Source organism: Diadema antillarum, unplaced genomic scaffold, assembly GCF_040938485.1.
Source record: "Diadema antillarum isolate AM-2024a unplaced genomic scaffold, OU_Dant_1.0 seq00000732_RagTag, whole genome shotgun sequence".
In the NCBI taxonomy this organism is placed as follows: domain Eukaryota; kingdom Metazoa; phylum Echinodermata; class Echinoidea; order Diadematoida; family Diadematidae; genus Diadema; species Diadema antillarum.
In genome coordinates, this window is record NW_027271633.1 from 1707635 (window position 1) to 1721062 (window position 13428).

A 13428-nucleotide genomic window follows, 5' to 3' on the forward strand; every position below is an offset into this window, starting at 1 on the left:
AAAAAGTCGCCAGACATGAATTTTTAGTTCAGACCATATTCTAAAAGAGCAGACTTTAAGCTTTAAAATGATGTATAACTCAAATCAAATGGACTCTCCTAACCTATCGAAATATTGGAAAGAAAGCACAAACTCAGGAAAAGTGTGAACTGAGAAAAGAGGCCCTGAAGTACAGTGTCTATTCAAGCGCTTAATCTTTACCAAACCGTGCTGGCTGTGCGATGAATGGGACAAAAAAGCAGGAAGTAAACCACCAGAGTAACAACAATGAAAGGATTATCAGATTAAACTGAAATTAATCATGCCTCATTAACATATTCTGTCCATAATTAATGCCAACTTTCAAAGCAGTAGCATTAACCTTTCAAAAGTTATTAAAGTTGAAAGTGAAGAGTGTGGAGAAGGTTTTTCAGAAATGAAAAAGGGATTCTAAAAGGCACACCAAATCACACTTATCTACCAAAAATGTTCGAGATAAACTGCTAAAAAAACACACTTTCCTGCCCGTTTTATGATACCAAATTTTAGCATAATGTAAAAGAAGACCCGCTCTTTCGGAAAATATGAAAAAGTCAAGTTCGGCTAGGTAGACCCATTTAACTTATTTTCAGTCCTCACGCAAAATCAGTGTGTGCGACTTTATGTTCGTTTTGAGGTGCACGGTCACAATTACTTTGTGTAATTGTAGTGATCGTGGATAATAGCGTTCACTAGAGGGGCTATTAGTCAATAGTTTCTTGTCTGCTGTTAAAGCAGATGTACACTTCAATGTCATTGCGTGTACATAATGAGTAGGAAGGGTCCTACGGATGTTGCTTTGGTTGCTAAGGGCAGCAATGTGCTGTTGCTGGATTGCACTTATTGTAATCACTTAAGAGGTTTTCCATGTTGTTTTGTGAGGAAGCTTATGATGGGAATTTGGAGGCCTTTTTGGCAGTGAAAGTACTGTGGATGAAGATGTCATAAAAATGCGTTGCTAGCTATAGTGGTGTTTCTATAGGTCTAGTGGTGCTTGCATTTGAGAAGTGTTGTGAACATTGCAGTTGACAACAGTATTGTTTATTCAGAATAGACCAGTTCGTAATTCCACTTTGCGCATGAGCAGAAAAAGGTCATTTGTACCAACAGGCATTTCGGTTTTTTAATTCACTGAGATAAGCATCTGTAATGTGATAATTATTCATGTGATCCTTATCTAAATAGTGCTTGTCAGCACATCCACCTGACAGCAAGCCTGGTATTTGGCAATATCAAAAGAAAAAAAGGTTGTTATTGCATTCAATACAAAACAATGAATTAGATGCCTGCTAGAGTGTCAACTGTTGGACTAAGTGTTGGACTATTCTGGTCACCTGGTCTATTAAAACTCAAGTTCCTACTTTGTTTGAACACGAATTTCATAAATTGTTATGTCGGGCAAGCTTATGCATTATACCGCTTTGAAAACGAGTGAAGTGCCTAACCAACTGAGAAAAAAGAAAGGTCATTTGTACCAAGGTGTACATGAGATACTTACGAACTGGCTTATAAAGCTGAATAATGTTGGTACATTTCATCCAGGTTGCATGAGCTTCCTCAACCATAATGCAAGTTTGTTTCTGCAGTGAATGCAGGTTACAGGTGTAAAGATCACTTAGTTTTCCTACATGATGTGTAGTTGTCACCGATAGGAATAGTTTCCTTGTCAAGTCTTGTTTCCCGGATTTGGATATAGGCCCTACAATTCAGAAATCATGAAGTCGCGATTAGTTCATGTTCATGAAAGAACTCTCATTACCGATGTTATGTGGCTGGTCCGAAGCGGATTTATACATGTATAATGTTGCCAAGCATTTTCATCAAAGTTCGAAGATCACTGGATTGGTCAGATTTTTCTGCAGACGTGATAGATCCCCTTGATGGAAAAGGTGTTGTTTCAAAGTAACTTGTATCTCACAGTTACATGTCGTGCGAAAGAAAGTTGGGCGAAGGATTAAAATGATCGAGTTGGAAAGACGTCGCTGCAAAGTGTCTCTGTGTGTATGGTATGGACTACAGGCTCGAAGTTGACTGTATCTTGCCCAAGCAAAGATGCTTCAAACTTCGAGTGTTGAGATGGGCACTAGCCCTGCAACCCTCAGGGATACAGTGATTGCTGCAGATGGTAAGGGCATTATCATAATGCTGCGGCCGACTTTCTCAGCATATGTCCACAATATTAAAATGACAAATCAGTTACCAAGGGCGCCAGAAGGGGGGGGGGGGCAGAGGGGGCACTTGCCCCCCCCAAATAATTCCCCCATGTGCCCCCTGAAAAGGGTCACAACTAATTAATCAATTATTCAAAGACCAAAATGAACAATAGAGGCAGTTTTCTTGTTTAAAAATTGTCAATTTCATAACTGAAAAATGTAGCAATTAGTAAATTCAATGTATAGATGGTAGCCTCGTGTCCTTCGACGAGTGTGCCCTCTGAAAGTTTTCGATATAGCAATATAAGAATAATTATTTTTTCATTGCTCGAACAAGACGATTACCTTTAGGCTTTTAATGAATACGTTTCAGACTAAACCAGAATGGCAAAGTGATAATGGCTCACCAATACATGCTGATGGCGCTTACCTAGCCTATGCACACAACGCACCCAGCGGCTCATCGGCTTTATGAAATCTTAGATGTAATGGGCAATTCCAGGATGGTGAACGAGTAACACTTACGTGACTTTACCATAAACATTCCCAACAGTTTCCGCTCATTAATAATGGATTTTCGTATGAAGCAGCTATCAACGTGTATTGTTTTACCGAAGGCTGTAGTCTGGACTCTTCCACAATAACGTGATATTGAGAGTGAGAGAAATGTGCTAAAATGCACCCTCCCTCCGTTCGGTCGCTCCGCTCCCTTGCCGAGGATCTCACACTGTCACCTAAATGTGTCCCCGTCGAGATTCTCCCCCCCCCCCCACCCCCCACAAAAGCCAACCCACACAGTCCACTGTTTTTCTTCTATCCATATTCAACAAATAACTCACAGCGACAATCATGTCTTGAATATAAAGAGGAAAAACTGGATAATTGGTTAGCCTTTGTGGGAGTGACCAAGTTATCAACAACGGTTGACATAGTGAAGGTTATGGACCATAAAAGGTTAGAAGAATCCCTAAACACAAACATGCAGTCATGCAGGCTGGCCTGTTAATTTGACCGCTTTCATTGGCAGATCCCATCCATTCCGTGAGACATTGTTCCTTCATGTCACAATCCAACTTGGAAAAAACACCCCTGCAATTTGTCATTATTGTTTTTAAATTTCATGTGCTCAGTCATGCATGACATGTCAACATAATCAGGTATCAATAGCAAGAAGAAGAGTTTTTTCTTTCCTCACAACTAACATTGCACTCTCCACAGCTGACAATTTGAAATGGTAACCCTCCAAAGTTGGATTACCATTTATTGATACACTCTGTATTAGTACGAACGGGGGGGGGGGGGAGGTGGAAAGAAAGTGTATTTACACCTCCCTCGTATGATGGAATTAACTTCATTTCAAAGAAGTACTTAGAGGAGAATCCGGAACTGGACGAGACTTCGTCGACTTGCACTGTATTCACACGAATAGAAATCCGATATACGTCATGTTATTTGCAGGGTCTAGGGCAATTACCCCTTGGGCAATTACCCCGGACCCTTCCCCTGACCCTAACCCTATTCCTAATCCTGAACCTAATCCTAACTCTAACCCAAACTCTAACCCTAAACCCAACCCTAACCCTAATCTTTACTCTAACCTTACCACTAACCAGTATTTAGCCGGGGGGTAATTGCCCTCGGGGGGTAATTGCCCTGATACGTATTTGCAAAACTAAGGAGTTACATTATTAGTTACCTGCAAGTCTCTAAGGGTTTGTATGTTCAAAGGCCGGGACATGAAAGTGATATTGGTATTAAATTGAAATCCAAGGAAAGGAGTGAGTCACGAGAGAGTTTTTCCTGTAATTAGTGCCATACGTTTTATTGCCACTTGAAACATAAGGCATACGTTATCCACGTCCAGCTATTATGTACATGTATATTGGCCATCCGAACCCGCATATAATGTTGCTTCCTTTGATGTGATCAGTGTAAAACGCAGCACCAATGCATGGGAATGGATTTAAGACATTTATATACTGGTAAACCTCTGAATCGCAATCAATGTTCTATACAAATACAAAAACGCCCGGCATTTAATTACAAATTTGTTGTATGAGGTGGCACGTTTAGATTCACTTATCACAATACAATTGTAAGCATAAATGAATGGCTCAATGGGAATAAAGATCCTGCCTGAAATTGTACTTTGTGACAACTGCTAAATTCTTTATTCTCTCGAATTTGATGTAGTTCACAAAATCATGCCATCTGTGGGTCAAGATTAGATAATTTCATTTACATAAAATAAATTGATATTCCAAAACTAAGAAATCATGGGGATCAGTCCTTTTGCACATGCAGGACCTTGCCTGTCATTGCCTGTGGAATCAGTTCCCGCAAGTTATCTGTTATTCTAAATATGATGATTATTATTATTATTATGAAAACTGATTTTAGAGTAGATCTGGATAGATCTACATTGTGGTATTTCTTATTTCTCATTATAGTTGTTCTATACATTTAGAACACTGTACTCACTTCATGTACATGTGCTTGTAATGATTTTTGCATTTCATAATTCATTCTTTCTTCTCACTGGCGCTTTGAGCACATGTGCCCTGTGGAATTGGCGGGTTATGAGCACCCTGTATACTGGGCTATTTTGGCAAAAGGAAGCAAGTTACAAAAAGGGGTTTCCTAATAAATGGGCAAATCGTGTTTTTCTCTCAGCTCTTCCTTTTAAACAGTAATAATTTCTCAGTACGAAGTTATTTAAATACGACTCAAAATGAGCTATTTAGACAACCAGTTACTTTTACATGAGTTTTTATTTATATATGAAATATGGCACTTGCTTCCGTCTGTCAAAGTATTATATGGTCAATATGACGCTCAGAATAATATGACAAAAGGAAGCAACGTCATTTGCATTTTAAAACAGCCCGATATGAAAAAGTGGATAAAAGATATTTGATACGCCTTTTTGGTATCCCTTTTAATGTTAACATTTTGAAAACAAAGAAAGGGGCTGATAGAATTATGGAGGAGGGGTTAATAGGCTTTAGAAGGGGAACTTACAACTTCATCCATCTCTGTGTGTGTATGCGTGAATGTGTACATGGTTGTGTGCACTGAGTTCTCAACCTCTTCATCTCTGCTCTCCCTCGTTAACGCCCAATTCTCATTACATGATATGCTTTTTTGAGGTCTAGCTGAAACATTATTGGTTGAACTGCTAAAAATATTTGCGGGAATATTGTCATGACGCCATAATTGAAATTAACGTATCACTTTTCCTGTAGTAACATTATTTTTTTTTGCATACCTTTTGTCACAAGACATTGATTTTTTTTTTGTCTTGTCCTTTTTTGTAACGTTACTAACCGACCCCTTAATGTGACATTGCAACTCTAATAGTTGTTGAATTGTATTCATTCTTTCCTATATCACAAACCTGGGAAGGATGAACATGTTTTTAAGATCATTTTGACTTGAAATGAATTAATGGTGATTTACTATAGTAAAAGTAAGAATGTAAGATTACTTAGATTTAATGTTACTAACCGTGGAATTGAACTTCTTAATTCTCATCTTGTTCTATGACAGTCATTTTTCTTCACCTCCTCTTCCCTGCCTACTGCTAATAGGCGCCTTCTCAATATTCTTTCATGTCCTAACTTGTCCAATCTCATTTTCTTTCAAATGATCTCTTTTATTCTTGCTCAACTTTGGTCACTCAATCTCCTGCCTGTTTGTTTTTTTCTCTCTCTGTCCTACATTCATTTTGACCATACAGATGTCGACCATATCTTCTACACACCATTCACATTTGGCTTATTTAAGATTGTCAACTTACATTAGAAATGATGCAACTACACTGTATCCTGCTTTATTCTAACAATCATTAATCTGTTTTGTTTTGTCTTGTCTTTTTATGCGTGAATCATTCCTTATACACTAGTCTATCAAAGACCCCACAATCACAACAGGAAATGAGTGACCAAAGGAAGTTTTGTAGTAAAGTAGAGCTACTGGTATTTGTTTCTTGTGAAGTTTTTTATTGGTTTTCATACATTTGTAACCTTTCAACAACAATAATCAAACATAGAAATCAAAGTGACAATCACTAACAAAAAGAAAACAACAGACATACAGATTACCCGATGTAAACAAAACATAGCATTGGCCTACTGGTGGTTACATAAAGGCACTATTTCTTTTTTTTAACACATTTTCAACTGGAGACCATTTCCTGTAATGTTTTGCCATAACAAATTCTGTATATCTAACACTGCCAATAAATGATAGGAGACCACGTAAATTAAGTCTTGATTGCTTACACCTCTGAATATAAATATATCTCTTGAGTAACAAGATCAAATGATTTATCAATTGCCTGTGAGGTCCTTTCCAGTTCTTTGTGAAACCGAACATTATTCTTTTCTTGGTCAAATCCTCAAATGTTACACTCAATCGTAAACCAAATTTATCAACGAAAGCGTGCCGTAAGTCCTCAACGGTTTTGTAATAAAAAAAATGTACAGGTGTTCCAACCTCAGATTCACAGAACGTACATAAATCTGTTTGGTGTATAAAATATTTTGCAAAATGTTAAAATGGAACACTCTCGTCTTAATTTCTATTGTACATTGAAGTGGGACCAGAAAAATCTGTGACCATTCGTCGTCCTGAATTCCATACTGAATAGAAAGTAGGTGTTCACAAACCGGTCTTTTTACGTATTCAGTAACAATATTTGCATAGACAGTTCTGGTTTTTAAATTTTGTATTTCTGATAACATTCGATCAAACTGTTCTTTTTTATAATCATTCTGTAAAGCCATTTGTAAAACTATCTGATTGAATGTACCTCCCCACTTCTCACTTACTGCCGACACAATAGCTAAGTACTTCATATGTGACCCTGCACCACAAAACAAACAATTCAAGCGCTAAACCTTTACGAAACCGTGCTAGCTGTGCGATGAATGGGACAAAAAACAGGATGTAAACCACTGGAGCAACAACAATGAAGGGATTATCAGATTTAATTGAAATTGAGCATATTCTACCACACATTCTGCCCATGATTAATGCCAGCTTTCAAAGCAGTAGCCTTATCCCTTCAAAAGTTATCAGACTTGAAAGTGAAGAGTGTGCAAAGGGTTATCAAGAAATGAAAAGAGGCCTCTAAGACATACCTAATCTCACTACTCTACAAAAAAGGGTTGTAGAAAAACTACTGGAAATGCACTTTCCCACTCATTTTATGATCCATAACTTAAGAATAATGTAGAAGGATAGCTCTTTGATAAAATATGAAAAACTAAACATTGACTTGGTTGACTCGTTTCACCTTTTTTGAGTCCTTACGTGAAATCAAGGGGTGCGACGTTTTGTTCGTTTTGTGATGCACGGTCACATATTATGATATTTATTTTGTACCCCTCTTTCTCTCCAAACGTCAAACTTCACAATACCCCAACACCCATCAAAAATATGATGAACATAGCATAGCCCAGCCTCATGTAAGGCCTTGCAATAAAAAGATTTGTTGTCCATGAGGATAAATTGGTTGTTCCAAACACATTGATTGGGTATGGATTATGGACTTCCCTGGTCAGCAATCTTGTAATGTTCATCAGTTTTGGAAACAATCTATGGAGTAATTACTCATAAAAATCAGTTTTCCACCAAATCGTTTACAATAGTAGTCAAGTATAATTTTACAAATGTGATCCGGATGCATAACATATCTTTGGATCCACTTAACCATTTGTGTTTCTATTATACTTTTTAAATTAGGAAATTTAAGTCCACCATACTCCGCATACATTGTGGCTCTTGATAGTTTATCTGGACCGTTCCACAAAAACTTAAACATCATCCTTTCCACTTTCTTAACAAACTCATCCGGTATTTCAATGTTGGAAAGTAAATACAAAATATTTGACATAACAAATGTTTTTAATAACTGAATCTTTCCTGTTAAGGTGAGGACCCGATTTTTCCATCTTGAATATGTACATTTTATATCTTCCAATATATTATCAACATTCCTGTTCCTCGTTTCTTTCTCATGATATGTGACTCTGCATCACAAAACAAACAAAAAAAGTCGTCAGACATGGATTTTTAGTTAGAGTATATCCTGAAAGAACAGACTCTAAGCTTTAAAATGATGTATAGCTCAAATGAAATGGACTCTTCTAACCTATGTAAATATTGAAAAGAAAGCACGCATTCTGGAAAAGTGTGAAGTGAGATAAGAGGCTCTGAAGGTTAGGGTAGACTATCTGTCTATTTAAGCGCGTAATCTATACCAAACCATGATAACTGTGCGATGAATGGGACAAAAAACAGGATGTTAACTGCTGGGGAAACAACAATGAAGGGATTATTAGATTAAGTTGAAATTAGGCATGCTCTATCAACACATTCTGACCATTATTGATGCCAGCTTTCAAAGCAGTAACTTTATTCCTTTAAAAGTTATCAGACTTGAAAGTGAAGAGTGTGCAAAGGGTTGTTAAGAAATGAAAAGGACCTCTTAGACAGACCTGATTTCTCTACTCTACAAAAAAAAAAAGAGTTGTAGAAAAACTGCTGAAAATGCACTTTCCCATTCATTTTATGATCCCAAACTTAAGAATAATGTAGAACTAGTGTAGTTCCTTCAGAAAATATGAAAAAAAAAACTCAATATTAACTTAGTTGACCCGGGTCACTTTTTTTAGTCCTCACGTAAAATCAAGGGATGCGATTATTTGTTCGTTTTGTGATGCACGGTCACATATGAAAAATACACGCCTAGAATTTTTAATCCATTATCTGTCCATTGTATTTCACTTATTTTGTCCCCTTCTAGTCTATCTCTCCCAATCAACATGGCTTCTGCTTTTGTTTTATTCAAATGAAGGCTTGATATTCTTGAAAATTCTTCAGAGAGTTCTAGTATCGTTTTCACAGACTCTAAATCTCTACAAAAAACAGGTTATATATTTTGCCTATGCTGTGTATTTTATATGCTTTCCATCAAGTTGAAACCCCTGAATATTCTGATTGTTGTCAACCTCAAAAGAAAGACCTCCAAACCTAATATAAACAGCGAAGGTGCCAGAGGATCACCTTGACGGACTCCTCTGGCCACCGGGAAGTATCCAGTAGTGAATCCATTTACCAATACACAGCATCTGATATTATTATGCAGTGTTCTAACCCACTGTGTGAAAGATGGACCAAAACTGAACTCTTCTAAACCCTTAAAAATGAACGTGTGGCTTAGTGAGTAAAATATTTAAAATATACAACTTATATCTTCGAATCTATTATCAAAATTACTGCTCCTTGTTTCTTTCTAATCAAATGGAAAATTAATGCCTAGAATTTTTAATCCATTATCTGTCCATTGTATTTCACTTATCTAGTCTATCTCTCCCAATCCACATGGTTTCCGTTTTTGTTTTATTCAAATGAAGGTTTGATATTCTTGAAAATTCTTCAAAGAGTTCTAATATCATTTCCACAGACTATAAATCCCTATAAAAACAGGTTATATCGTCCGCATATGCTGTGTATTTTATATGCTTTCCATGAAGTTCAAACCCCTGAATGGGATTATTCTGATTGTTGTTCAACCTCAAAAGAAAGATCTCCAAACCTAATATAAACAGCGAAGGTGCCAGAGGATCACCCTAACGGACTCCTCTGGCCACCGGGAAGTATCCAGAAGTGAATCTATTTACCAATACACAGCATCTGATATTATTATGCAGTGTTCTAAGCAACTGTGTGAATGATGGACCAAAACTCTTCTAAACCCTTAAAAATGAACGTGTGGCTTAGTGAGTCAAATACTTTTGTCAAGTCAAGGGCTAAAATTATTTCTGTCAAATCTTCTACCTCTGAATAATGCAACAGATCTGATATAAGTCTAACTCCTTCTCCTATAATACTTGCCCTTAACGAAAGCAGTTTGTTGGCTGCCCACTAGCTTACCAATCACTCTAGCTGCTCTTTTGGCTAAACATTTTGAAAGTATCTTAACATCAACATTTAACAAAGTTATTGGGCGCCAATTACTCAACAAAGCTTTATCTTTCTTTGATTTAGGTATGAGTTTAATAGTACATTGTCTTTGAGAAGCAGACATCAATTTCTTTTTATATGCAAAATTAAAAGAATCAACAAGTTGTTGTGATATCAAGGGCCAAAATTTCTCAGAAAATTGTATGGTTAACCCGTCATTACCGGATGTTTTGTTTCTAGGCATATTTAACATTTCTGTCTTAGCTTCTGGGCGTGTAATTCTTCCTTCACAGGTATCCTTTTCTTCTTCTGTAAGTTGCTTAACATTACTCTGACTAACGTATTCTTTACATTCTTAATTACCCACAGTGTCTTTATTCTCAAACAACTTTTAATATGAATTTTTAACATGTTCTCGTATTTCATTTTGTTTTTCAATATGTCCAGTATCCGATAACAATACATCTATACTCGAATTTACCGCCTGCCCTTTCTCAAATGAAAAAAGAAGAAGATATTACTGCGTTTCTCTCCTTTCTCATACCTCGTACATCGTGATTTCAATATGGCCCCATATCATAAATTTTAAACAACTCCTCTTCTATATCCCTTTTCTTTCTCATAAGGTCTTCATCCTTATTTTCTACTTTATCAATTCTTTTCAATTCCTTTTCTAATTCCTTTCTTCCTTCCTCACGTTTACTTGTTCTTTTCTTAGAATAAGGTATAGTAAATGCTCTAATTTTAAATTTTAACCACAGTCCACTTTTGTCATTCTTATTGAGAAATTCCTCCATCCAATCATTGTAATTACTAGTCAGGGTTTCAACATATTCTTTATCATTCAATAAGCTGCTGTTCGTTTCCAATAAGAAGGACCCAACCTTTTCGTATTAAACTTGGTGTGCAAACTAGCATAACCATGGTCAGATATAACACAAGGTATAATGTCATTTTCACTTATTGTCTCCTGCAAAGATTCATGGATTAACCAGAAGTCCAATCTAGATTGCACCAAAGGGTTTTGCCTACTCCATATGACACTTTCTTATCGGGATTTCTGGCTCTCCATATATTTACCACTCCAAAACACATCTTGATATGTTCACTGCAATTCACAGAATGGTTCAAAACAGATTTCACTGAGCCACTGCTCTATCCAAGCTGAAATTTTGGATCAGATTAAAGTCACCACCAACAATTAATATGCCCTTGATACTAACATACTCTTGGAGGGTAAGTTCAAATTTAAAAAAAAAAAAAAATCGACCTGTTCCTTCTCACTATTTGATGCGTACACATTACATATTGCATAAATTTTCTTACCAACTTCTACTTTTACCAACAAAAAGCGTCCCTTATCATCATTTACTGAATCCAGCAGCTTAATATCAGGTGTCTTTCTATCTAACTATCGTGCACACTCCTCTACTCATAGAATTCCCATGGCTATAAATAATTTCTGATCTTACTTAGTTTCTCCAAATCGATTCATCTTTTTCCGTAGAGTGTGTTTCTTGTAAAATAATAATGTCTTTCTTTTGTTTTAGCATTAAATTGAAATAACGCTTTCGTGCTTTAAAATCCTCCAGTCCATTAACACTATGTGTCATCAATTTTAAGTCCCTTATGAAAGAAATTGTTCTTCCAGTATGCCACCATCATATTTTCAGGTCCAACAAACAAACACAGGTCAAAACAACAAAACAAAACAAAACAAAAATCATAACAAAGGTTGACTCTAGCTTCGCGATCTCAAGGGAACCCATTGGCGTCCTGCTTCGTTTTACTTACTTTTTCTAGAATGTTCTTATTTTTTTTCCTTATACACCTATCTAGACTTAATCATACATTTCTTCTTTGCTTGTTTTCTCCAAATAGTGTCTGTGTTCATTTCACCTTGTGCTCTCTCTCCTTTCCATTCTTCCCATCCTTGTAAAAGAGTCCAGCCGGGTACTTAAAGTACATGTACTCCATTCTATTTGCATTCTCCTCTTTCAGCTTTCTCTTGACGTGGATCAGTTTTTTTCCTCTGTTCTCGGATTTCCCGTGGCAGCATCTTGTCTGTGTAGATCTTGTGACCTCCATCATGCTCAAACGGCTTACCCTTCAGGAATCGGCGGGTGTTGGTCAGGATCATACTCTTGGTTTGGTACCGATTGAAAGCAACAATGATCGGTCTCGGCTTGGGTGGGTTGAGTTTTGATCAGGCATTTCCAATGCGGTGTGCTCTTTCTGTGACTATGTCATTCTCCATCTGCAGGTGAGAGCTGGCAAACTATTTGATGAATATCTCACAGTTGTTTTCCTCTCCTTCTGGGAAACCCTGGAACACAAGAGTATTTCTCATTTCACCTCCTGCCAAGTCAATCGCTCGTGAAGCTTCTCATTTTATTTTTCTTGAGCACTGAGCTTCTCTTTCAGAGAATCCACTTCAAACATTATCCCCTCCTGCTTCCCTTTCACATTGTCTATCTCTTTTCTTTCTTTTTTTTTTTTGCTATCGATTTTGGTCAAGGCTCTGTTTATTCTTGTAGACATATCATAATGTTTGAATTCATTTGCTCGATTCTGTCTATGAGTTTCACCAGTAAGTCATCTGGAACCGGTGTACTTGCTTTTGCAAGCTTCACCATTTACTTTCCTCTTCTTACCTGCGTGCTCACCACGGTCAGTCTCATCTACTACCCCGATCACTGGGGTACGTCCGCCTGAGCCACCCGGTTGCCGTTCCGTCAGCCCCTCGCTGCTTTCGTTATCCTTCTCCATGCTGTCAGCTTGCCTCAATAAATCGTTCTCGAATGCTCACTTGTTTCCATGTCTGGGGATGTTTTCTCCGAACTCACATTTGAAAAGTACTTCCGGATCTTCGGTGTGTCCTTCTCTTTCTCAAACTGTCTGTTCTTGGCATTCATTTTGATGAATTTGCTGAGTCTTTTCACGAAGCAAATAAAACACGAGTGATCAGTAAAAGGGCGCCATCTAGAGTCCTATTGGTAAAGTTGGCAAGTGTCATTGCTGTATATTATGTTCTCATCCAATGCGTACCAAATGAGTACCACAGTGTCACAGTAGCAGATACTGGTACAAACTTGAAGAGTGCTCATTCTCTTCCATGCTTTCTACATAACATTTACATTTAGTTTTTTTAACAATTTTTTTGTTAACTTATACAATGAAATGATACAACACTGTTGGTACACCGTGATATAATATAAAACTCTTGAGATGGTGTTTTGCACAGAAAAAAAGCCCCCTCACCAAAAAACAAACAAAACAAAACAAA

The 13428-nt window shown here is 37.1% G+C and overlaps 1 pseudogene; it reads right to left on the minus strand.

Moving 5' to 3' along the window:
* Positions 1 to 12032: 12032 nt before the first annotated feature.
* On the minus strand, positions 12033 to 12911 carry LOC139738289 (uncharacterized; annotated as a pseudogene).
* Positions 12912 to 13428: the final 517 nt, after the last annotated feature.